Below are 25,411 nucleotides of genomic sequence, written 5' to 3' on the forward strand. Positions count from 1 at the left end.
TAAAAAAAAAAAAAAAACAAAGCAGAAAAAACGACCGTTACGTGAAAAATGGCTTAAATAACACTGGTTAAATTTAAAAAATCGAAAAAAAAAACCATCTCACCCCACAATTCGAACCCAAAACGTTTAGACAATGAACTAAGTCTTTAACCAACTTAGCTACCGCGACGTACATGAAATTTGTTCGGTTTTTCAACTATTTAAAGTAAATCAGGTCACGACGTCATCTAACACATGCGTAGCATCGGTCATTGTCACGAGAGGACCATTTTTGTTGCCCCCTGTCGAAAATTGTCGATTTCTGGGTGAAAAAGTTAACGTTTTTGGCCAATTTCTCGATATTTTTCGAGCAAAGGATGGAGCTTATATGTGATACCGAGTTTGTGAATTTTCGTCGCGTCTGGCGAAAGTTTTTAGCAGGCATCCAAACATACACACATACATACATACATACATACATTTTCGCTTTTATATATACAGATTACATAAAAATGTGAAAACAAGTTTTTTTTCCGTAGAAAATTCTTTTTTTGACGAAATGAACTTCGGCTCGTGTACTTATTTGTCGAAGTTTTCTGTTACTTTTATTTATTTATATTTCGTTATTTATTGATTTCAGTTACAGTGACAGACACTCATAACAAAAAGATTCATGATTATATTTTATTTTCGTAAGACATATAGCGATATAATAATTCGCGTTTACTATATATTTACAGACACAAGAGATAAAACAGTCGTTTACATTTGTTTTTTTTTATTAAAACTGTTTAACTACTTATACATGAGCATAAATCAATATAAATAAATAAAATAAAAAATAGCATAAGATAAATAAATGAAATAAATAAATAAAATAAAACTATTTTCAGTCTTTTAAAGGTAGGTTTTTATTTTTTTTATTATGTGCATGCAAAGTTATTAGTGTATTTTTCCTTACGACCTGACCAAACGTAGTATAAACACACCCAACTTCCCCATGTAAAGAACGGCTTTCGAAATAAACACTGTAACCTTATTATGTTAAGAACGGCTTCCGAGGTAATAGGATGTTCATTCCGAAAGGCTGTATTAACATGGGAAGTTGGGGTTGTTTATAATACGTTGGCACAATGATACTCTGCCCTTTCTTTTTTCTCCTATTAAAATCATTCCTTTACTTTTATATTTCTTAAAATTTTTTACGTCTGATCGCTCGCGTTTCTTTTTTTTCTCAATCGGTATAATCCGGCGGTTTCCGTCGTTCATCGGGTTTTGCCCACGCAGAATCAAGGAAAAACATTTAAAACTGCAGAAGTACGGAAGTTTGACAACGAATACATCTATTATATTTAAATATTAGAACGTTAAACAATACAAAGTACAATATCGGGTACTTATGTATTTTTGGTACCGTGCTGAAATGATATTGTTTTTATTTACAAAGCCATTTTACTCCTCGGAAAGGGATGGTGCATTCTCAATATCCAGAAAATTTGCGTGAAACTAGAATTTAACCTGAAAACACTATTTACAAATAGCGCGGTACCAAAAATGCACAACCAATGTAGAGGATGCATATTCTTTTCTAGATTTCCTAAACATCGGTATGCGTACGGTTCCACAAATATCAATACATAGGAAAGAGTTTTGTCTCGTATTTACATTATTTTTGTATGCTGTAAAATATGTGTCAAAATTATTACCAGTTTATTTAAAGCTTCTTTTAAATAGTAAAAAGTTTGGGTGATAATATTAAATTACACTTACATAGTGTTACATACAGGAAGATGAGTATAGCTGTGGTAAGCGTTTAAGGCACATATTATTATTACACTTATTAAAAAATAAAACAACTGATACATATTATTATTACACTTATTAAAAAATAAAACAACTGATAAGGCTTAGTAATTTAATATTTGGCCAACAACAAAAAATAACAGCCATATTTGAAATTTTTCCGCAGTGATAGGGACATGCTACCACAGGGCAACGCCGGTTAACGGGTCCTGCTAGTGATTAAATAAAAGTACATTCCTGCTAAAATACAACTAAAAAAGCAATTTCAAAACATTACCGAACTATGTTATTCACATTAGCGTCTTCCAATCACGAATCACACACAACATGTCACACCTAAAATTATCAAGTACACTGTCTGATGAATAATTAATATATGGGTTTAATGCTTTTGTTTCATCTTAACACGAACCAGGCGTTTTGTATGAAAGTCCTGCAAGAATTATAAAGAAAGAAATTCGACACGGCTTTTTTCAGTTGAGAAGAAAAGGCATTTGTTACCGGTCGTTTTCAATAACAGGCCGATCAACACCTATTTTCGAAGTCAATGGTAAAATAATCGCACTTCTGCTCGTTTAATATGCGTCAATTAACAGTTTCTTAGTCTGCAGCTCGAATCAGCTGTTATACCTTCAATTCCTTCCACTGTATACAATCTTGTCAAAAGTACGGAGTTTAAATGGCTCTTGCATCTTATTTAAAAATTGCTGTCCTGCCGCCGTGTGCTTAAAAAAGCACGCGTTTCCTACCGGCACGTGATTTTTCCCCTGTTATTTTTTCGTTTCTTCTCCCTTGATCCCGGTTTGGCGTAACGTCGCGCCACGTTTTAGTAATCCGCTTGCGTGTCAGTTTCTTCGTTACAATATGAACAGACTTAACATTATATTGCACTAGACATTCTCAGATACAAATGCAATACAAAGAACATCGACTTAAAACATATTACTATTTTTATTATGATTTTATAAAATTATATGAAAAATATGGACAGAATATGTTAGGATTTTAGTGTGCATGTGTGTGTTGTGTGAGGGTTCTATAAACTACGAACTGCTTATATTTGATATTCAATTAAAATATTATCCAAAATTATCACCGAAATATATTTTAAATATGACTAAAATTGCATCCAGAGCGACTTTGAAATCATCATTTCATGTAAGTCTGAGCTTGGACGCAACGTGTGCAAATATGATATTGCTGTTACAATATACAAGTCACACTATGTTACTAGGAATATTTTGAGCACCTGAAACGAAAAAAAATAAGGAAAAGACTGTATGTACATTTTATAATTTTGAGTATAGTGTAAATATATAATTAGAGAGCGTGGCAATGCGATGCTGAAATGCTTTTACTACGAAAGACAATTATTTGTAAAGTATTATGTTCCTGTTTATAGCTATTGTTTTGTAATTCATATGAGGAAACAAGAAATATATGTAATTCATAGTGTATATTTAAAAGCGTGACAATAGGAGATTCCTCACAGGTACGTTTAACCGCGTGTTGAAAAAGTTACCGCTATTTAAAGCGACCCTTATTGTGTCGGAAAATGAAACAAACCAGAATTAATGCATGCTACTGAAACCATGCATTCGTGAGAAATAAAGCGCCAAACAATATAACATTGCTGTTAAAATGCAAATCTATACAGGTGTCACCATATTTTGTGTAAGAGGGAGGTAAATACTCCTTATAACCCAGCAGCACTTTATTGGAAGCGTACATTACAGGAATTTTCATTGGAATATGTAGTTGATTCTAAAACCCGCTGTGTATACATGCCCATTCGCACTAACAAAATGTAAGGATGTCCCCAGAGCTCTGTGGATCATATCTATACCCTGGAAAAATTTCCCAGGACGGCCCAAATGAAAATTAAGGATACTAAAAGGTGTAAATCACTAATTATTGGAAACCTTGCATACACCAAACAAGTAAAAAAATTTCCTACCTAATTTTTATTTTGCTTCCAAATAATCTATTTTTAAATAAGTGTTCGTTTTAATACCTTCATTATATATCAGTTGAAAGAGTGGTTTTCGCATTATCTAATCATTTATATTACAATCGTTTAAAACAATTATGCTTTCTTTTCAGAACGTTGAATACTAAAGAGATACAAGCGAATTCGCCCAATTTTCTACTTTAAGTTCAAGTTAGGCCGAAAAACTGCTAATACAGATCGCTATATCAACGGATCTGTTGGGCCAGGAACCAGTTTTGAACGCACAGAACAATAGTAGTTTCGGAAATTTCGTGGCGGCAACGAGAGTTTTGAAAATGATGAGGATAGTGGTCGGCAATCTGATGTTGATCACGATCAATTAAGAGTTTTAGTCAATCAATTGTTTGAGAACTTGTTTTTGATTGGAAGTAACGTACGCAACGATTTCCAACCTATTGAGAGAGATTGGAAAGACAAACTTGACAAAGTGGTGACTCACAAATTGATTGACTACCAAAATAAGCGACATTATGAAGTGCAATCTTCATTTCTTTTATGCAACAGATGAGGCTGAAACACCAAACACATCTGGCACAGAAATAGTGAGGGAAAGCCGGCAGAAATAGGCCAAGACCTTCCAAAAGCGTAATCTTATTGAGTGGAGACAACATCAGTGTGAAAAGTATGTCCTGGAAAAATTATTCCCGGAAGACATAGACAAAGAATGTGCTTTGGACTGGCTCAATGGGGAAACCTGCTTCCACGAGTAGGGGAGGTTTTAATGGCTGCTCACATCAGTGATTCATGACCAATGCCGGCAGGACTATGTCAAGTCTTAGTAAAAAAACAAATGCCGGTTCTACAACACGGAATTGGAATGCGTGAGCCATGTGTTATCAAGTTGCAAGGTTCTTTTAGAGGAAGGCTACTACACAGCGAGACACGATGATGTTTGTAAGTATCTCTACTTTGCCATTTGAAATAATTAAGCATTAAATGTAGCAGCACGTCCTGGAAACATCGACCGGAAAGAACTATTGGAAATGGGGCATACATCATGCATTACGACCATGTAATCCCTACAGCCACCTAACTCGAAAATGCTGCTGTCAAACTTAACATATTATTATAGAATAAAATATAGTGGAACCTTGGTTGAGGAAAAGTAAGTGCAAGGGAGATTTAGGCACTTAAAGGCACAACCAGGATCTCGAAAATAGTTTTAGTCAATAAAAAGCAGGTAAATGTTGGCAAATTGTTTGGTTTCTACATACCCAGCTTATAACACAATAATAAGGCAATTAGAAAAAAAACACATAATAGACCACACAAAACTTTTCCATTGATATTAAACAAATATAACATAAAAAAGAAAATAATGTTTATCTTTGTATTCCTTCACTTTTAAAAAGTTTGCTTCTGCTTTTTTGCTTCAAAATCTGTGATCAGATCCTTAAAACCGAGCTTATGTAACGCATCTGCCCTCTACTTGATAGAGATATGCATCCAGCCTGCCTTGTTTCATAGTTGTTCTGACGGGATTTTTAATATGCTTCAGCTGAAAAAAATGACCGCTCAACAGAACACTTTGTGATCATTAATGTAAATAAAGTACGGCAGCAAATGTCTACATTTGGAAAGGGACACTCAATGCGCTCTTAGAGAATTTTATATAGTTCATGCATAACAGAATCTTGCTTTTACAGTTTCGTTTTCACTGAATTTATTGAGCACATGTGATAAAACTGTTGAAGCTCAGCTGAGAAATTACCGATAGAATAGTCTAAGTAACGATCAATAAGGGTTTGACACCACTGAGAATACATTTCCGTGTTAACAAGCAGAGACATTTTGTGGCAATGATACATCACTATGACAAGAAAATATCTCTGCAATTTCTCTATATATCTCTCCGCATTTCTTCATCAGCGTTCAAGTTAATCAACGGCATACAAATATATATCTAGTACGCCTCTGTCATTGTGTACATTCTTTCCGATACGTTTTGAGGTCTTGCTGCCTTGTAATCCACATCTGGTAGCATTTCTTTTGCAGCTGCTTCATAACGTTCAAATTCAGCTCGTGAAATGTACAGCTCGTCACCCAATCATACATACAGACCAGCACATGTTTGTAAGTCCACATTCTCACTTTGCAGGGCTTTGCCTAATCTGTTAAAATCCTGCAAAAAGTAACATGAAAACGAATTCTACCTTTTGCATTTTATGCGCAATATAATTTGTCTTTCGTCTATCATATCTCTTTTCTGACTAGTGTTCTCTTATATATTATAGGGTTTCTAAAATGTTTAGAAAATATTTCAAAATTGTTGCCGTTACTACATCATGCTCCTCTCATCTGGTATCAGAAAGGGATTCTAGGGTATTCCACTACAATTTTTAAGGATTTCTACCTGTTGGTTGAATTGTAGAAAAAAGGTATACAGTAATTGTATTGTAGAAAAGAAATGAACTGTCTTTTGACAGACATCAATAGAACTTCTACCTACTAGATTTAGTGAATCAACTGCACAGAGCACATCTATAGCAAACCTTTTTATTTTAAAAAAAGTTGTTGCTGCTTCCCTTATAACGGCCAGCCATGTTAGCATCATTGTCATAAGACTGGCCTCTACATTTTTAAAAGTATAGCGCACAAATTTCACTCAAGTATTGAAAACACCATATCCTCTCTTTGCATTTACAGAAAGGTTTACAAGCGTTCAGTAAGTTATTTTTAAGTACCTAAGTACCATACCTAATAGATACATGTGTGATAGGTCTGGTGTTGAATCAACTCACAAACTAAAATAACTAGGGTTTATTCTGTCAAAAACGAATGCATAAATCATTTGTGCTATTATTAAAATGAGTTCTTCTCAAAGGGGGGTTTAAAGAGTAAGAAAGGTTTCTTTTTCCAGCATTTCCGTATTTAAAAATAGTAGAGATAAACGGAAAAGGAAATATTTGTTTCAAACGGGCCAATATTGAGGACCAAGTTGTCTGCACAACTCGAATTATTTCATTAAACACTGCATCACGATTGCAAAATCGTCTACGACGTGTTCTGTGGTTCCCATTTCTTTCCGTGCCCTTTTGAAGGTGATTATTTTGCTTAATAGTTTATCAAGACTTGGAGCGTACGCTTGCTTGACACGTCAGTCTACTACATTACAAACTGTTTTGACAATTTATTCTAGAGGAGCAGACATGTTTTTATACACCAGCCCAAATGTGGCAACACGCTTATATACATGTAGCAATGGCGGCGTCAAATAGATATAGTTTACTAACGGGCGTGAAAAGTTTACTAGTTCGGTGGAGGAAATGCATCTTATTTGAAACAGAATTGGTAGTATATTTGTGTATTAATTCTAATTCATGTTGCCCCTTCACGTTAGATTAGTTTTTTTTACGCTGATCTCTCATGAAGAGTAAATTAAGGTATAAATCTTAATGTCATGACTAATTCTGGTGTCGGTTAGATGAACGACCTACTTTCTAAATGAAGCCGTTTTATAAATACGACGTAGTTTCGGTCGCATATTTTTACTAAAATTCAATTATAAATACTGTTAACCGAATAAAGTTTTATTTTATAACTTTTTAATGCATAATGCTATAACTATGTTAGTATCCAGTATTCGTCTATTAATTGATGAGTTATATAATAAACAGATACTTATTCGTACTGCGTTATTCTTAATAGAAGTTTTAAACTGAAATTTCTGCGTACATCCTATTTATCCTCCGTTTATATTCTAATATCTCACCTGACCAAATCAATATTTGTAGTACAATATTCTTACTACAATAGTGTAAACTTAAAATTCTCACGTTCATTGATACAGATTGGCCGTCTATTATTCAACTCTCGCTTTTTGTGTATCTACTACCTTTTGTTATCAATAACTGTTGCGTTTCAAATCGACAATAAGAATTCCTATTACCTACGCTAAAGGTGTATCACAACAGGCGTCCTTCCATTGTAAACGAAACTTCTATTGTTGAAAGTTTCTATTATTTTCATTCTTTTTGGAAATTGAAATAAGATCCGTGCAAATCATGACCATTTTAAAGGTATCGTTCCAAAATTTAATTTAAACATTGAGGTCTAAAATATGCTATAGTATGAAACGTTATTTTAGCAATGGTGCGTTAGGTTTTGTGTTACCTATATTAAAATGCAGACCTTTCTAGTGAGACGATAAGAAATAAAACATATTTACACAGTTTATTGACGACATGTTATAACTACAGAAAGATAATTAAAAATGAGGCAAAATCTGGTATTCTAGAAGGATCAGAATTAACATTTTCGCCAAGAGCAAAGTCTTATATTTTATCATTTTTTTGTGTTTAGCTTTGGTTTGGAGGAAAGTAAATAAAACTATAAATCGTCAATTAATATTTATGGTACAATAAGGTGTAGATCGTAAAAATATTTTAAGGATTATCCGAATAAATTACCATCCGTTTCGGAAATGTTTTATCACACCAAGTTTGACGATGTAGTAAAAATTAAAAAAAAAAACAAAAGATTTTCACACCAAACATAGGGATATTGCTGTAGGGGGCTACTATCACGAATATAAGCTACAGAAGCACTATGTAGGGCGTTGGGCAACAAGATGCTTGTACTTTTATTTTCCAAATTCGTATACCAGTACCATTCTCGACTTCATATTTTGATCAAAGTGATATAACATTTTTGGACAACAAATCAAGCCTAACTAAGCCCATTCCAATATTCCGTTTACGAACATAATGAAACCACATACGTTACTGGACATTGTTTTTGTCGGTTTGACTGTTTGCATATGAATTTCCGCCATTTGCATCTCCAGGTCTTCGTTACAGTTTCATTGAGCTTCAAAATGCCATTGTATCAAGAGTTGTATAATATTTTAATCCTACACGCTGGAACTGACGAATAGATAAAAATATATTCATATTTGTTTTTTTCCTTCAATTCTAGAATGTTATATATATATATAATATACATATATATAATATATATACATACATACATATACATATATATATGTATGTACATATACATATATATACATATATACACACATGTATTATATATACATATATGCATATATACATATACATATATACATATATATACATATATATATATATGCATACATATATATACATACACATATATACATATATATACATAGATATATACATACATATACACACATATATATGCATATATATACATATATATACATGCATTTATACATATATATACATAGATATATATATATATATATATACATAGATATATATATATACATACATATATGCATACATACACATATATACTTATATATACATACATATATACATATATATGCATATATACTTATATATATATACATATATACATATATATACATATATACTTATATACACATGCATATATACATATCTATACATACATATATACATATATACACACATATATACATATATATACTACATATATGCATATATACATACATATATGCATATATATACATATATATGCATACATATACACACACACACACACACATATATATATATATATATATATATATATATATATATATGACAGAAAAATAATTCTTTTGGACACGAGGCGTATTTTGCCATCCTCGTATAGGGAAGAAAAGAAAATAAATGATGAAAATGAGAACGACTTATTTACAATTATTATAAAATAGATGAACAGGGTAGAAGGAAGGGAAAAAGATAAAATAAAATGGATAAACGTATGTATGAAGAAAAGGGAAAAAGGGAGAAAAAGATGGTGGGGAATCATATCTAAATATCCCTCTATAATTCGCTTAAAATGTCTTCTTCCTGTAGAGAGTGGGTTTAAGGGGTGCAATGGAGACGGAATTGAGAGTTTTCAAATGACTATTTGATCGGCCTCGAAATAAAATTGCCAAAAAAAAAATGTCGTCCTCATATGCCTCCCCACGTTCTGGGTTATCCAATAAATTATGTTCAATTGCGGTATGTAAATGTTTTTGCGTGGGATTGAGGAGAATTTTATTTTTATTTTTATTACGAGAACCCGAAGGAACATGATGTCCAATTCTTGTTTCAAAATGAACGCTGGTTCGTCCGACATAGAAAGCATCACACTGACATTGAAATTTATATATAATATGGCTAAGTTTAGTGCGAGGCAAACCGCCCTTTTTGAATGAAGAAAATGCAGGTTTCGCATTGAAAATATCCCGATATAAAACAGGTGGAAAACAATTTTTTATAATCTGTTTAAAGTGGTTAATAAAAGGGACACATTTTCACCAACCCATGGAGAGCTACAGGACACTTTGAACGACCAAATGTTATATCTTTATTAAATTGGTTGATTTTAAATTTAATCAGTCTTAATCAATTAAGAATGCTTGGTAGCCATTATCAATTAGAATTTCCTTAATTTTTACAATTCCAGTATCTAGTTGACAGGGGGAACAAATAACAAAGCTCTATGTACCAACGTATGGTGATATTAAGATATAAAGAACACTATTTATTATATAGATCGGTAAAGGTAGATTTTCTGTATATAGAAGTAAGAAAACCCTCTGGACATACCAAACAACACGTCGAGGGACGGGAGAGAGTTCTTCTTTTCTATCTTCATAGTAAAATACAAAGCGTGATGTAAGGTATTAAGACGTTTACAGAAATCTAAAGCCAGCTCCCAAGAAGTAAAAGCTGCAAACGTATCATCTCCGTTACGAAAATATAAAGCAGGGGTGTTATGTTGTGATTTGAAAAGTTTTAACGACTCCCAATCCAAACAATTATTTCTTTTGTTCGTTTGATATTTCCAGTTTATTTACTAACTATTGCCTATTGATGAGACCATTACTATTTGCTGCAATGCACTTTATCGTAGTGGACTTGTTCCTTCTTCTTCACCGTAAAAATATTTTATCGACCTCCTTTCTCTTTTCACAAAATCCGTCGAGTTTAGTTTAGTTAGTCTGGTCCCCCCTTCCAATCTTTCACGAAAAACACCCGTCTAGCTGAATCCACTGTGAAAAATTTTCCCCACTCTTTATCTGTGCCTAAATCAAAACGCGGATTCCATGAACAAAGCTTCTTTCCTAGAACTGCACGTCTGTGGAACTCTGTTCCGTCTGCCTGCTTCCCTCCGGGCTACAACTTGGATGTCTTCAAGTCAAATGTTAACAAATTCCTAATGAACCGCCCCCTTAAGTAAAGATTTCAGCAAATCTCCTCACTAAATTAATGTACTTGCAATAACCCTTATCCCTGAGTGGCTTCCGGGCCTTGATAAGTGGTGATCACTGTGTAAAAAAAAAAAAAGACAACGTGATGTACCAACAAATTGATGAGGTTTCCAGGTGCAACCCCTTAGGTCGTATCATTGCCGATATTTTCGTTGGTTTTCTACAAATTAAAAGTTCTCAAATCACAGCATAACCCCCCCCCCCCTGCTTTATATTTGCGTTACGGATATGATACGTTTGCGGTTTTTACTTCTCGGGAGCTGGCTTTAGATTTCTGTAAACGTCTTAATACCTTACATCACGCTTTGTCTTTTACTATTGAGATAGAAAAGGAGAACTCTCTACCGTCCCTTTGATTTGATAGGTCCAGAGGGGTTTTCTTACTTCTATATACGGAAAATCTACCTTTACCGATCTATATAATAAATGGTGTTCTTTATATCCTAATATCACCATACGTTGGTACATAGGGCTTTGTTATTTGTTCCCCCTGTCAACTAGATACTGAAATTGTAAAAATTAAGGAAATTCTAATCGATAATGGCTACCCAGCATTCTTAATTGATAAATGTATTAAATTTAAAATCAATAAATTTAATAAAGATATAACCTTTAGTCATTCAAAATGTTCTGTAGATCTTAAGTTTCCATGGGTTGGTGAAAATGTGTCCCTTTCATTAATCAACTTAAACAGCCTATAAAAATCTGTTTACCACCTGTTCAACTACTGGTTATTTTCAATGCGACACCTGCATTTTCTTCATTCAAAAAGGACGGTTTGCCTCGCACTAAACTTAGCAATATTATATATAAATTTTATGTCAGTCTGATGCTGTATATATCAGGCGAACCAGCGTTCATTTAGCAATAAAAATTGGACACCATGTTCCTCAGGTTTTCATAATAAAAATAAAAATAAAATTATCATCAACACTATGCACACACATTTAGATTCCGCAATTGGAATTCATTAAATAACCCAGAATGTAGTGAGGCATATAAGGACGACTTTTTGTTGCAATTTTATTTCGAGGACGATCGAGTAATCATTTGAAAACTCTCAAATCCGTCTCCATTGCACGTCTCAAATCCTCTCTCTACAGGCAGAAGCAGTTTGTTAATACTCTAGACCCTTTAGGCGAATTATAGAGGGACATTTAAGATATGATTCCTCATCTACTTTTTCTCATTCCCCCCCGTATATTTACATGCAGGTTATCATTCCCCATTCTTGATAATCTAAACGTTTTTATTGAAACAATATTCATTATATATATATATATATATATATATATTTACATACAGTAACCCATTCCATTTTATCTTTGTTCCTTCCTTCTTCCCTGTACATATATTTTATAATAATTGTAAATAAGTCGTTTCCCATATTTTCTTTTTTAAAAAGATAAAAAAGACCATCATTTGCCTCTGACCTGGATGGCGGAAAGCGTCTACAGTACAAAAGAATTCTTTTTTCTGTCATTCGTAATTTACACGTTTGGAATATTAACGTGACAGAAGTTACTTTTATTTATCCTTTATTCTATACTAGCAATTCCGCCAGGCTTTGCTCGGGCCTTATGTACTGTTTATCACCTTATGTGTATTAACACACGCACACACGTATATATATATATATATATATATATATATATATATATATATATATATATATAAAGGAGATTATAACAATAGTCTAAAGAGCAGAGTGTATTTTAATGTAATAGTAAAATTACTAGTTTAATTAAAATACAGGGAAAGAAAAAGTGCTCGTTGTACTTTAGATATATAATAAGCTCGATAGGTAAATATCCTAGAGCTAATTAAATATTTAGTAATGTGATTGATAATTTAAAAATCAAATTATAATTAAATTAAAAACCCGTTTTATAAGAAGGAACAACAACAAAATCAATTATTTGTACGGTCGTTTCGGAAAACAGTGTTTTTATTGTGGTAGACATCAAGTTACGGACAATAATTATTACATATAGTTTTTTATCAAACAAAGGTTCCTCATCAGCAAATATTGGGAAAGGTTTCCATTAAATGTAAAAGACACCATAAATAAACCAAGCCTTTAAAGTAAGGCAGATGTATCTGGAAAAAATTAAAATATAGGTATGGAGTTAAACTTGATAAGAAAATTAATATGGGTTAGAGATAGAAATAAAATAGAGTAAAATTATAAATATAAATTTGGTTTAAGTACAATATAATACATACATACATACGCAAATATATACATGCATATATATGAAAAAAGTACATACATATATATACATATGCATAAATATACATATATATGCATAAAAACATACGTACAAATATTTACCTTTTAATTTTTCGCCTTTTGAAATAAGGAACTATGGTTAAAGTACTCATATAGATGCTTGCTATAGCTTTTCAGCTTATGAAATGATAAATTTTCAAAAAGAACGCTTGTGTAATAATTTATTTCCGTTAGCGATCTTTTGATTAAAGGACGACAGGGTTTAGAATTCGAAAAAACCTAGAGACAAACATAGCCAGAGAATTTTTTAACATTTTAGATAGGAACTTTAAAGCCCCCCATAGATATAATAAAATTTTCAATAAGAATACAATCAAAGTCTCTTACTCTACTATGCCTAACTTTCATCAAAAAATAATTAATTATAATAGCAAGAAAATTAATAAGCTACAAAATATAACTATACAAAATATAGCAGACTGTAACTGTAGAAAAAAAATAAATGTCCACTACAAGGCTCATGTAAAATTAAAAATGTAATCTATAGCTGCACAGTATCAAAAACCCCAAATCTACATGAATCTATTAACAGCCATAACTCAACCACCAGATTAAATAATGAAACCAACTTTAACCAATCTACCGATCAATTACAAACCAACCCACCATATAATAATCCAGCACCAGACATAACGGAAAATAATCACAATAAACAAGAAGCAATATATTTTGGTTCCACATCTGGCCTAATAAAACAAAATTTCAACGCATAAATATTCTTTTAAAAATAACTCTCTGTCAAACCAAACTACTCTATCCAACTATATTTGGCAACTCAAGAATAACAATATTTCTTTCAACTTGAAATGGCAAGTAATTGAATCTTACAAACAATATAAACCAGGAGATAAATTCTGTGCACTATGTACAAAAGATACCCTAAAAATTTTGAAATATGAAGATATAAAAAATACAACCATCCTATTAAATTAAAGAGAGGAACTAATATTCACATGCAGTCATAAACGTTGGTTTACATTTAATAAATATAAACCACCTTAAATCATTAAAAAATTACTTATTAATAAAAATAGATTACAATATTTTTATTATTATTCTATAATGAATTAAGTTAGACCAATTATGTCCCTTACATTCTTTAATTAAAGAAATATGACTAATTATCCACATTGCATTATTTAATTATACAAATAACATTATCCTCCAATTTCTTTCGAATTTCTTTATAATAAATTAAGCTAGACCAATTATCTCCCTTGCATTCTTTAATTAAAGAAATATGACTAATTATCCCCCTTGCATTATTTAATTATACAAATAACATTATCCTCCAATTTCTTTCGAGTTCTAAACCCTTTCGTCCTTTAATCAAAAGTACGCTAACGGAAATAAATTATTACACAAGCGTTCTTTATGAAAATTTATCATTTCATAAGCTGAAAAGCTATAGCAAGCATCTATATGAGTACTTTAACCATAGTTCCTGATTTCAAAAGGCGAAAAATTAAAAGGTAAATATTTGTACGTATGTTTTTATGTATATATATATATGTATATTTATGTATATGTATATATATGTGTGTACCTTTTTATATATATGCATGTATATATTTGCGTATGTATGTATGTATAATATTGTACTTAAACCAAATTTATATTTATAATTTTACTCTATTTTATTTCTATCTCTAACCCATATTAATTTTCTTATCAAGTTTAACTCCATACCTATGTTTTAATTTTTTCCAGATACATCTGCCTTACTTTAATGCTTGGTTTATTTATGGTGTCTTTTACATTTAATAGAAACCTTTCCCAATATTTGCTGATGAGGAAACCTTGTTTGATAAAAAAAAAACTATATGTAATAATTATTGTCCGTAACTTGATGTCAACCACAATAAAAACACTGTTTTCCGAAACGAACGTACAAATAATTGATTTTGTTGTTGTTCCTTCTTATGAAACGGATTTTTAATTTAATTATAATTTGATTTTTAAATTATCAATCATATTACTAAATATATATATATATATATATATATATATATATATTTATATATATATATATATGTTGTGGTTGCAAGGTTGAACAATAATTAGTAAGGAAATACAATGAAGACGCAAACAACAAGATAACGCAAAAATAAGTGTATTAAAGAAAAGGTATATTTACAATATGTACAAATGACGGTGCCGAGTCAGAGAGTCTTGGTGGGAGGACATGTACGCTCTTCGGCGTCACTTCTGGTGGCAAATCTAGGCTTGCCATTTATAGTGTTATGTTATTCGCATATGCAAATAAGTGGTTGCCACCACAACACCTCCTCCCAAGATTTGAAGTCACACAGATTTCAATATCTTTTTCTTTTTGGGTTTACCATTAATGGTTCATTCACTTTTCTTTTCCTACCTTATCTTCGGGGTTCAGGTGCATTTTGAGGCGGTTCCAAATAAAAAGATTCGTATATGATATCTATGATGTCCTCCTCTTCGACTGTTGTCGTATCATCATCATCTTGGATATGACGTTTTTTATCTGATTTAGGTGCCTTTTATGTATATTCTGTGGACCTTTAATCATGTATGTACAATCACCAATGCGTTTATCCACTACTCCACATTCCCAGTAAGATGTGTTATTTTTGTAGCACTTAAAAGATACTCGATCTCCCGAGTTATATTTCTTTCTTCTCGTGTGTGTAGTGTTTCGGATAATTGCCTGCCTTGGCAATCGTTTGTCAAACGCTGATTTTACCTTTCTGGCAAACATTAGATCAGCTGGTGATATGTTTTATGGTGTACTAGGATGTGGTGTAATCCTATATACTTGCAAGAATTGTTGCAAAGCTTTTTCTGTTGGTGTTCCAATGGATTAGTTTAACGCTCGTTTTAGCGTGTCCACGAACATTTCCGCGAGGCCGTTCGACCTTGGATGATACGGCGGAGTCGTGATGTGCTTCACTCGGAACGTGTCGCAAAATTCCTTAAACTCTGCGGATGTTAACTGCGTTCCGTTGTCAGTGACCAGTCTGTCTGGTACACCGAATCTTGCAAACAACTCGTGTAGGAACCCTATTGAGTTGTTCGTTGTTGGATTCCTGCAACGCATTACCTCCGGCCATTTTGTGAAACTATCCACTACAATTAAATAATAGTTTTCACTTACTGGACCAGCGAAGTCCATGCGGATTCTCGACCATGGTTGGTCGGTTTTCGGCCAAGGTTTGTGTACTATAGGTGGAGATTTTGCCGCTAACTGGCATCCTTTACATTTATCAATTGTTGTCGCTATGTCAGTGTTCTGTGTACGCCAGTACACGTAGCTTCTCATTAACGACTTCATTCGATTTATCCTCGGATGTCCTGTGTGGAAATCTATAAACATCCTATTCTGCAATGTTTTTGGTATTACCACTCTCTCGCTGTACAGTAACACATCGTCACATATGGAGAAAACTTCCTGCACCTTTGTGTCCGTTATAATTTCCTCTTTTATGTCCTTTATATATTCGTCTTTCTCGGCTTCCCTTTTAATGTCCGACAAAGTTACGGGTAGTTCCTTAATGATGTTAGCTACCATATTTTTTACTTCAACATTTGTCCGAATTGCTGAAATGACTGATTCTTCCAGATTGTTTTTCTGTGGTATCAGTCTTGACAGTCCATCCGCATGGCAAATCTTTTTTGATGCTAGATGTTGTAGCTGGAAATCGTAATTAAGTAGTATTGTACCCCAGCGCAGCAATCTATTTGCAGTGTATACCGGCAATCCTTTTTTTTTGATCCACAGATCGTGACTAACGGTTTATGGTCGGTTTCAAGTATGAATTGTCTACCATATAAATATCGGTGAAATTTAGTCACGGCAAAGTTTATGCTCAACGCATTTTTTTCGATTTGTGAATATGCCCTTTCGGCTGGTATCAGCGTTCTCGAAGCGTGCGCTATTGGTTTTCTAGACCCATCCGGCATAATATGTTGAATGCATGCTCCTAAGCCGTAGGAGCTAGCGTCACTAGCGACGACTATTTTTAAGTTTATTGTCAAAGTGCGTTAAGAATAATTCAGATGTTAGTGCGCTCTTTATTTTGTCAAAAGCGGTTTGACATTCTTGCGTCCAGTTCCACGGTGTATCCTTTTTAAGCAGATTATTTAAGGGGGCTCGCAAGTTATGCATTCCTTCAATAAAAGATTGGTAATAATTTGCGAGTCCTAAGAAACTCTGCAAGGTTGTTACATTATCGGGTGCTGGCATATTTTTTATTGACACAGATCTGTCTGGGTCTGGACGTCGTCCATGTTTGTTTATTATGTGTCCAAGATACTTAATCCCGCTCATACAAAAGTCACATTTACTTCCTTTACCTTTAAAGCCGAATTATTGTATTCGAGTAAATACTTGTTTCAAATGTTCCTTATGTTCTTCTAGGGATTTGCTCCTGACAACAATGTCGTCCAGATATGCACATGCGCACTCAATACAACTTAGCATGGTGTCCATCGCTTGCTGAAATATGGCAGGCGCTACTTTGATGCCAAAAGGTAATCGGTTGTATTTGTATAATCCCTTATGCGTATTGATGCATAGTATTTTTGAGCAATTCTCCTCGACCGGCATTTGCAAATACGCGTCGTTCAAGTCTATCTTGGAGAAGATATTACCCCCATTCAACTTCGTGAATATTTCCTCTGGGCTTGGTAGGGGGTAATGGTGATCTTTTAATAGGGAGTTGACCCCGGTCGAAAAGTCTGCGCACACTCTAACTTCGTCATTCTTTTTCTTTACGTATACGGTGGGGGCTGCCCACTCGCTGTGTTCTATTTTTGATAGAATTCCCGTCTGTTCCAATCTATTTAATTATTTATCAATCTTTTCCAACCCAGCGAACGGAACATTTCGCTTTTTTTCTAAAAATTTGGCTGGCGTTTTCTTTAAGTTCAAACGAGGCCTTGAATTTATTGCAGCGACCTAAGTTAGTCGTGAATGCCTCAGGAAATAATTCTTTTAAATCGTCTTTTATATTTACTGTTGTTGGAGAAGAACATTCTAATTTTTTACAGAATGTATTGATTGGCTGATCCCATAGTCCGAATTTCTCAATTAAATCTATTCCAAACAGATTTTCACTATTTTTTTAGTACGAATATTTTTAATTTCTTCGAAATCCCTTTCAATTTTATCGGGAGGACAACTTCTCCTTCAAATTTTATACCACCACCAGTTACCGTCCGGGCTGCTTTACTAGTTTTCATCATGGCCGGTTTTCCCAACTTTTTCCACGTATTCAGGTTTATTATAGAAACATCGGAGCCGGAGTCGAGTTGTAACTTTATTGATGTTCTAAATATTTCAGCTTTTACGTATTTTCGCCGATCTTTGTCTAATTTTGTATTTGATTTTGTTTGCTGTACTCTCTTTCTGGTGTAATCTTTATATCTGCAGCAATCGCTTTTGCGTCCCACCGTCTTACAAATGTAGCATTTTTTCTTCTTACACGGACAATCTGATTCCCAATGCTTTTCTGCACATCTCTTACAGTTATATCTAGGAAGAGGCTTGTTATATTCTGTACTATATTTATGGTTATTATCTTTGGAATATCCCGTTCCATTGCTTTTCTTTGTAAAGTTCTTGGTTGGTGCATATGGTTTTCTAACTTTTCTTACATATGCCACTCCGGATTCTTCTATATTTTTTGAATCCTTTTTTAGTGTAATGGCCCTTTCACAGTCCTCTGCTAGTTTCTGGAGGGTTAAACCTTGCTCAGATTCCAGCTTAGACAACACTCGTCTGCGTATTTCTGCATTTTTCGTGGAAACTAACCCTTGAGCGAAGATTAGACATTTAAAATCTTCTACCTTTAGTTCTGCAAGCTTAAAATTATCGCAATTTTTATTGACAACTGATGCGTATGCCAAATAATCTTGGTTGTCCATCTTTCTTAGATTCATGCACATCCATCTTTTATGAAAAAGAGATATATTTGGATTAAATAATTCTTTTAGTAATTTTACAGCTTCCATGAACTCTAATTCCGCAGTTTTTTTAGGTAATATGTAATCTACGAATTTGCTGTGTTCTGATGTACCCAATTTTCTGAGTAAGAGGCTCACTTTCTGACTATTTGACCAATTTTTAGAGTCCAGTTGAAAAACATCCTCGTATCTTGTGTAGTATGCTTCCAAATTCTTCTCTTCCTCAGGCACATAATGAAATGCTATTAAAAATAGTTGTATGGGAGAAATTAACACTATCGACATTTTCTCGATTACTCTTTAGTAGTTCCAGTGTTTTAGCAAAACGTTCCTCTTGTCTTTCTTCCTGTTCCAATTGCAGTTTTTTCTGCTTTAATTGCGCCATTTTCTGCTTTTCTTCTTGTTCCTGCTGCCATTTCAATAATCTGTCCTCTCTCTTTTCCTCGCGGTCAGCCTGTGCCTGTATTTGTGTTTGTAAAAGCTCGTTTTGTGTAGCTTATGCTTGTAAAAATTGCATGAACATTTTTGATAAGTCTTCCATGTTTTTTTTTTTAGTGTGTAGTTAAACAAAATATTGTACCATGTACCATATATACCGGTTTGGGTTACAACAGAAAAGCAAATTGCTGTAAGCTTCTGTTTTCCATAATAATATCACTGCTTGCAATAATATATTGTTTTTGCGAGTCACGCTGCAAAAAAAAATAAAACAGGTTTATCTGGAATCACGAAATGGAATTGACTTTCCGTTTTTAGGCACTTACTAATAAGTAACTCTTTCCACAAAATAAAAGTTTGGGTTTTTTTTTCAATCGAGTCACAATTGAATAAATGTATGCAGTACATTTAGTTCTTTGAGTTTTTTTTTCTCTAGTATTGTAGCAATTAAAATACCTCTTAAATTGAGATTACCTTTTTTCCCCGTGACCTTTTACTGTATTATCCGTAATTCAGTGACAACTTTAAGAAAAAAAATCCTTTCCTTGAATTTTAGTTTTAGCTGTGGTATTTTCTTTTAGTACCGACGTCAACCAAAACATTAACTAAAAGTCCTTTAGTTGTTGTTTTGTTTACGGAGAACAGTAATTAGAATCCACCGGTGAACTTTTTTCGTAGGTTAGTTCCTTGCTTTTCGTAATACGGGTCTGACCTGTCGTTTTTGCGACAGAACAAAGTTCGCTTTTCGTTTGCAAGTTGGTCCTTTAGTAAGATTTGTCGTGTAGCGACAAAACAAAAATTCACTTTTACATTCGTTTGGAAGTCGGATTCCGAGAAAACGGCGTAAATTGTCGCTTTTGCCACGTTAGAGTTTTTTTTTCACTTGAGTTGAAACTTCTCTTTAGCGTAAAATCCGTTTGCTCGTCCACAATTTGCATTCCTTAAAAAAATGGTCAACCTTTGCGTTGTACTTTTTTTTTTTTTAAATAGTTCTTCGTCAAACTGTTATATTTGACGTTTCATGTCTCGTCGCCAACTGTTGTGGTTGCAAGGTTGAACAATAATTAGTAAGGAAATACAATGAAAACGCAAACAACAAGATAACGCAATAATAAGTGTATTAAAGAAAAGGTATATTTACAATATGTACAAATGACGGTGTCGAGTCAGAGAGTCTTGGTGGGAGGACATGTACGCTCTTCGGCGTCACTTCTGGTGGCATTTGAGTAAGACACACCAAGGCCAACCTAGGCTTGTCATTTATAGTGTTATGTTATTCGCATATGCAAATAAGTGGTTGCCACCACAACAATATGTATGTATATAATTAAATAGAATTGTAGAAGGCGGTACAATGCAGAAGTAACGGAAAGACACAAGCTGAAGCAGGTGAGAAATTTATTAAAACAACTTATAAATACATGTGTACATATTCATATATTTCATATACGCAATATATTTATATTTGTAAAGTGGTCACCTGGGAAAGTCGGTCTGGTGGTGTATCCGTTTCATATAATATTTCGAGAAAGATCTCTTCGTCAGATATTTACTTGACTTTGATTAAACGTGCTGTTGTAAGCAGTAACTGTACCGCAGCCAACCATCGCTCGGAACTTGTAGGTAGTATATGGTTCGTTTTTTTTTTTCAATTCTTTATTTTATTTTTGTAAATTATTTATTTTTCATTATATTTTATTTTATTTATTTGTTTTTTTGATAATAGTTTATCTTTGGTTCAAACGTGTTGTTGTAAACAGTAACAGTATCGGGCTAAATAATTGTCCGGACCTTGTTGATGGCTTTTTAATTTAATATGATTGAGTTTGTTTGTTTTTCTTTTATTTATTTTTATTTCAATTTATTTATTTATTTATTTTATTTTTTAATTTATTTTTTATAGTAGTGTATGTTTGTATTGAGGAGATTTAATTCAGTAATTTATTTGTTGTTTATGTTTCTGCATTCTAGTTGAGAGGTGGTGGGAGCGTAGACTTAGAATAAATCGGTTGGTAGAGGGAGACTACTTGATGAGTTGTTCTAAGAGGAATAAGCGTTACCGATATTTCTTCTCAGTTAGATGTATAACGTTGAATTAGTTTTTATGTATTTATTTATTTGCTTATTTATTTTATTTTAGTGATATTGTTCTTATTCTGGGGGTATTTTATCTAATTTGTTATGTAGTGTATATATACTCAGGTATTGATTCTTGCATCTTTAGTTTAATTATATAGTAACTATAATTATTTATTTATATATGCAATGTGTTATGACGAAGTGGTTAGAAGTTATTTCGAGAGTTTTTGTAATTTTATTTTTATAATATATTTATTTATTTGAGTTAACTTGGATTTCTGTTTTAGTGTATTATGTCTTGTTGTTATTTGCGATTAATATTGTTAGGTTTACTCGGAAAAATACATTGGGCTACATTGGGGCATATAAACTTATAAATTTGCATGAGCCTTATACATGCAGCCGTGTAGCCCACATGCTCGCACCATCTAATTCATATATCTTAGGCTTGTTATTTAATTGTTAAACATTGTTATTATTATTAATGTATAGTAATCTTAAATAGGGATTGCTTATTTATTATTTTGTTTGTTTATCTATTTTGATTTATTTTAATTTAATTTTGGATTGATTTTATTTTGTTTATTTATTTTTTTAATTATACAATGGTGGGATGGTGTGCATTAAGTTAAGAATGAAGAGCCTAATTCATGTCGGCGATTAATTTTGGGATGTAGTTTGGCAATCAGGATTGATTCTTTGATACGAAGGATTCCAACATTGCGTTCGGTGGGTAAAATATCTACTCTGATGGATTTGTTAGTGTTGCCGCATGTGTGAAGGTGTTTGCGAACAGAAGAGGCTTGTGTTTGTATGTGTTCTTTTACTCTAATGTGCAGGTGTCTCACTGAGCTACCGACGTATGATTGGTAACATTTGGTGCACTGTATGCGATATACTGTTTATTTACGGTGGCACATGTTGGTGGTGTTCATCGGGAAGTTAGTTACGGTGCAGGGTACGTTGCTTAGGTGGGTTTTGCGTGTTGAAAAATGCTGTCGTAGTGATGGCCCAGTGTGTATAAGTTGTATGTCTAGACCCTCTCTGTGCATAGCTTTGCGGATGGCTGCTGTAATCTTGTCGTTGAAATAGGGCAGCTTTAGAAAGCAGGTGTTAGAGGAAGAATGTTGCGTGCGCCTTCTAGATTTATTGAGGTTTTCAATGGTTGGTTTTGGGTATCCATTGGTTTCTAGCACTTGGTGGAATTTATTAGTGCAGGTATTTTTATCCGCTTCGTTGCTGCATTTGCTGCGGATGCGCGCTATTTCATTCCTTGCATAGCTTATTTTAGCTTTACGGGGGAGGGCAGATTTATAGTGTACGAAGATATCTCTACAGGCGGGTTTCTTATAGAATTTGGTGGATATATTACCGTCTTCGGAGATCTTTAGGCTGAAGTCTAAAAGTGCCAGGGATCCAGAGCTGTCGGGGTGCTCGATGGTGAACTCAATGTGTGGGTCGGTATTGTTAAACATGTAAAAAATTGAGTTTGCCTCCTCCCGGGAAGGTGTTAGGAGTAGGATATCATCAACGTATCGCGTGAAGAAGGCGTAGGAGTAGCAAGAGTTGAGGGCGCATTGTTCAAGTTTATCCATGAATGCGATAGCGAGTAGTCCTGACAGGCTGGACCCCATAGGCAATCCTGTGATTTGTTTGTATGTGCTTTGTTTGTATGTGAAGTAAGTGTTATCTATTATTTCCAGGAGGTCATGTATATCAGTTTCAGTGAGGCCAAATCAATAGAGGTTACAGGAAGAGATGCAGTCGGTAATTATGTCAATTGCCGGATATGCAGGGACAGATGTGTAGAGGGCGACGGCGTCTAGGCTGAAGGAATATCTGTTGTGCTTGAGTTGTTCTGATGAAAGTGAACGTAACATAGAGATGACTTCATTAGAGCTGATGACGTGGCCCGGTAAGGTTGGAAGAAGTGGTTTTAAGAGGTGGGAAAGAAACCAGGAAATTTTGTAGAGTGGTCCTTCTTTGCTGGATACTATGAGTCTTATTGTGGTGGTGGGGCCTGTTTTATGGGTCTTAATGAGGTGGTAGAATGTGGGAAGTCTACTGTTTCTTGTAGTGAAGTTGTGTCTATATTTGCTAGGGATGCTGCTTTTGTTGCAGATGTTGGTCCAGGCTGTATTGATGCGGTGTTCTATTTGTATAGAGGAGATGCTGTTAACTGGTGCGTATAGTGTGTCATCGCTAAGGTGAGAGAAAGCCAGTGTGTCCTATGTGGCCTGTGAGATCACACAAAATTCTTTCCTCTTGTCTGAGGGTAGGAAGATGAGATCTTTGTTTCTTATGTTTTCTAGTGTAGTGCGTTGCGATCTTGTTAGGTTGGGTATAATTTTATTCTCTTCGCGTTGTAGTATGGAGAAAATATTTCGTTTTAGACGTGTGAGTTTGATGTCTAATTCACTGTTATTTGGTGGTGGGTGTAATGGATGATCAAGTTGGTATATAGGGAAATTGGGGTTGTGATCATCGTGTGTGGAGTGTTTGATGGCTGTCAGCCACTTGATGTGGTAAGCTGTTCTACAGAACTGTGTCTCCATGTTGAGTTTGGTAGTGCTATTGATTCTTTGAGTCGTGATGAATTTTGGCCCAAGGGAGAGGAGTTCTTTCTCGCTATTTGATAGAGTTTCGGTTAAGTCAGTGACTTGATGGGTTACTGTGTACTGTGTGCTGTTGTTGTGTTGGGTATCGTTATTATTATTATTATTATTATTATTATTAATAATAATAGTGCTGTGCGGGTTGTCGTTAACGACCCCATGAGAGGGCGTGTGATTCTTTAGTTTAGATAGCCATGTGAACTTCCGTCTAAGCCTTGTCTTTTCGTTAAGGACGGTGTAGTGATAGCATTGATCAATTGCCGTGATAGTCTCAGAGTATTTGGATTCTTCTGTAATGTGAAATTCAGTTTTGGAAGTGTTGAAGTTGTTTATATGCTGATGTAATCGGTGGTGTAGGTGCTGGAGGATTTTTTAATGCAGAATCTATGTATAAAGTCCCTTGAGGTTTTGAGTTTCGAGAGTTTGAAACAAGTGGGCAGATGCATGTTTCTGATGGCGTTTGGAATTGTGTTTTGTTTTAGGCAACGTTTGAGGAAATTGATTTGGCAGCTGACTGTAGCACATTTTTCAGAAAGTCGAAATAATGTTTTGGTTATGGCAAACTCTAAGGGATAAGAGGTGGGTGTAGTTTGCTTGAAGCATTGCATAGTATGTAGTTAAAGAGAATTATAGAAGGCGGTACAATGCAGAAGTAACGGAAAGACACACGCTGAAGCAGGTGAGAAATTTATTAAAACAACTTATAAATACATGTGTACATATTCATATAATATATATATATATATATATATATATATATAATATGTATATATAATAAAGAATTGAAAAAAAAACCCTTACCACATACTACCTACAAGTTCCGAGCGATGATTTGCTGCGGTAGTTACTGCTTATAACAGCACGTTTAATCAAAGTCAAGTAAATATCTGACGAAGAGATCTTTCTCGAAATATTATATAACACGGATACACCACCAGACCGACTTTCCCAGGTGACCACTGTGCAAATATAAATATATTGCGTATATGAAATATATGAATATGTACATATGTATTTATAAGTTGTTTTAAAAATTT

Source organism: Euprymna scolopes, chromosome 5, assembly GCF_053919585.1.
Source record: "Euprymna scolopes isolate OS-2025 chromosome 5, ASM5391958v1, whole genome shotgun sequence".
Lineage (NCBI taxonomy): Eukaryota > Metazoa > Mollusca > Cephalopoda > Sepiida > Sepiolidae > Euprymna > Euprymna scolopes.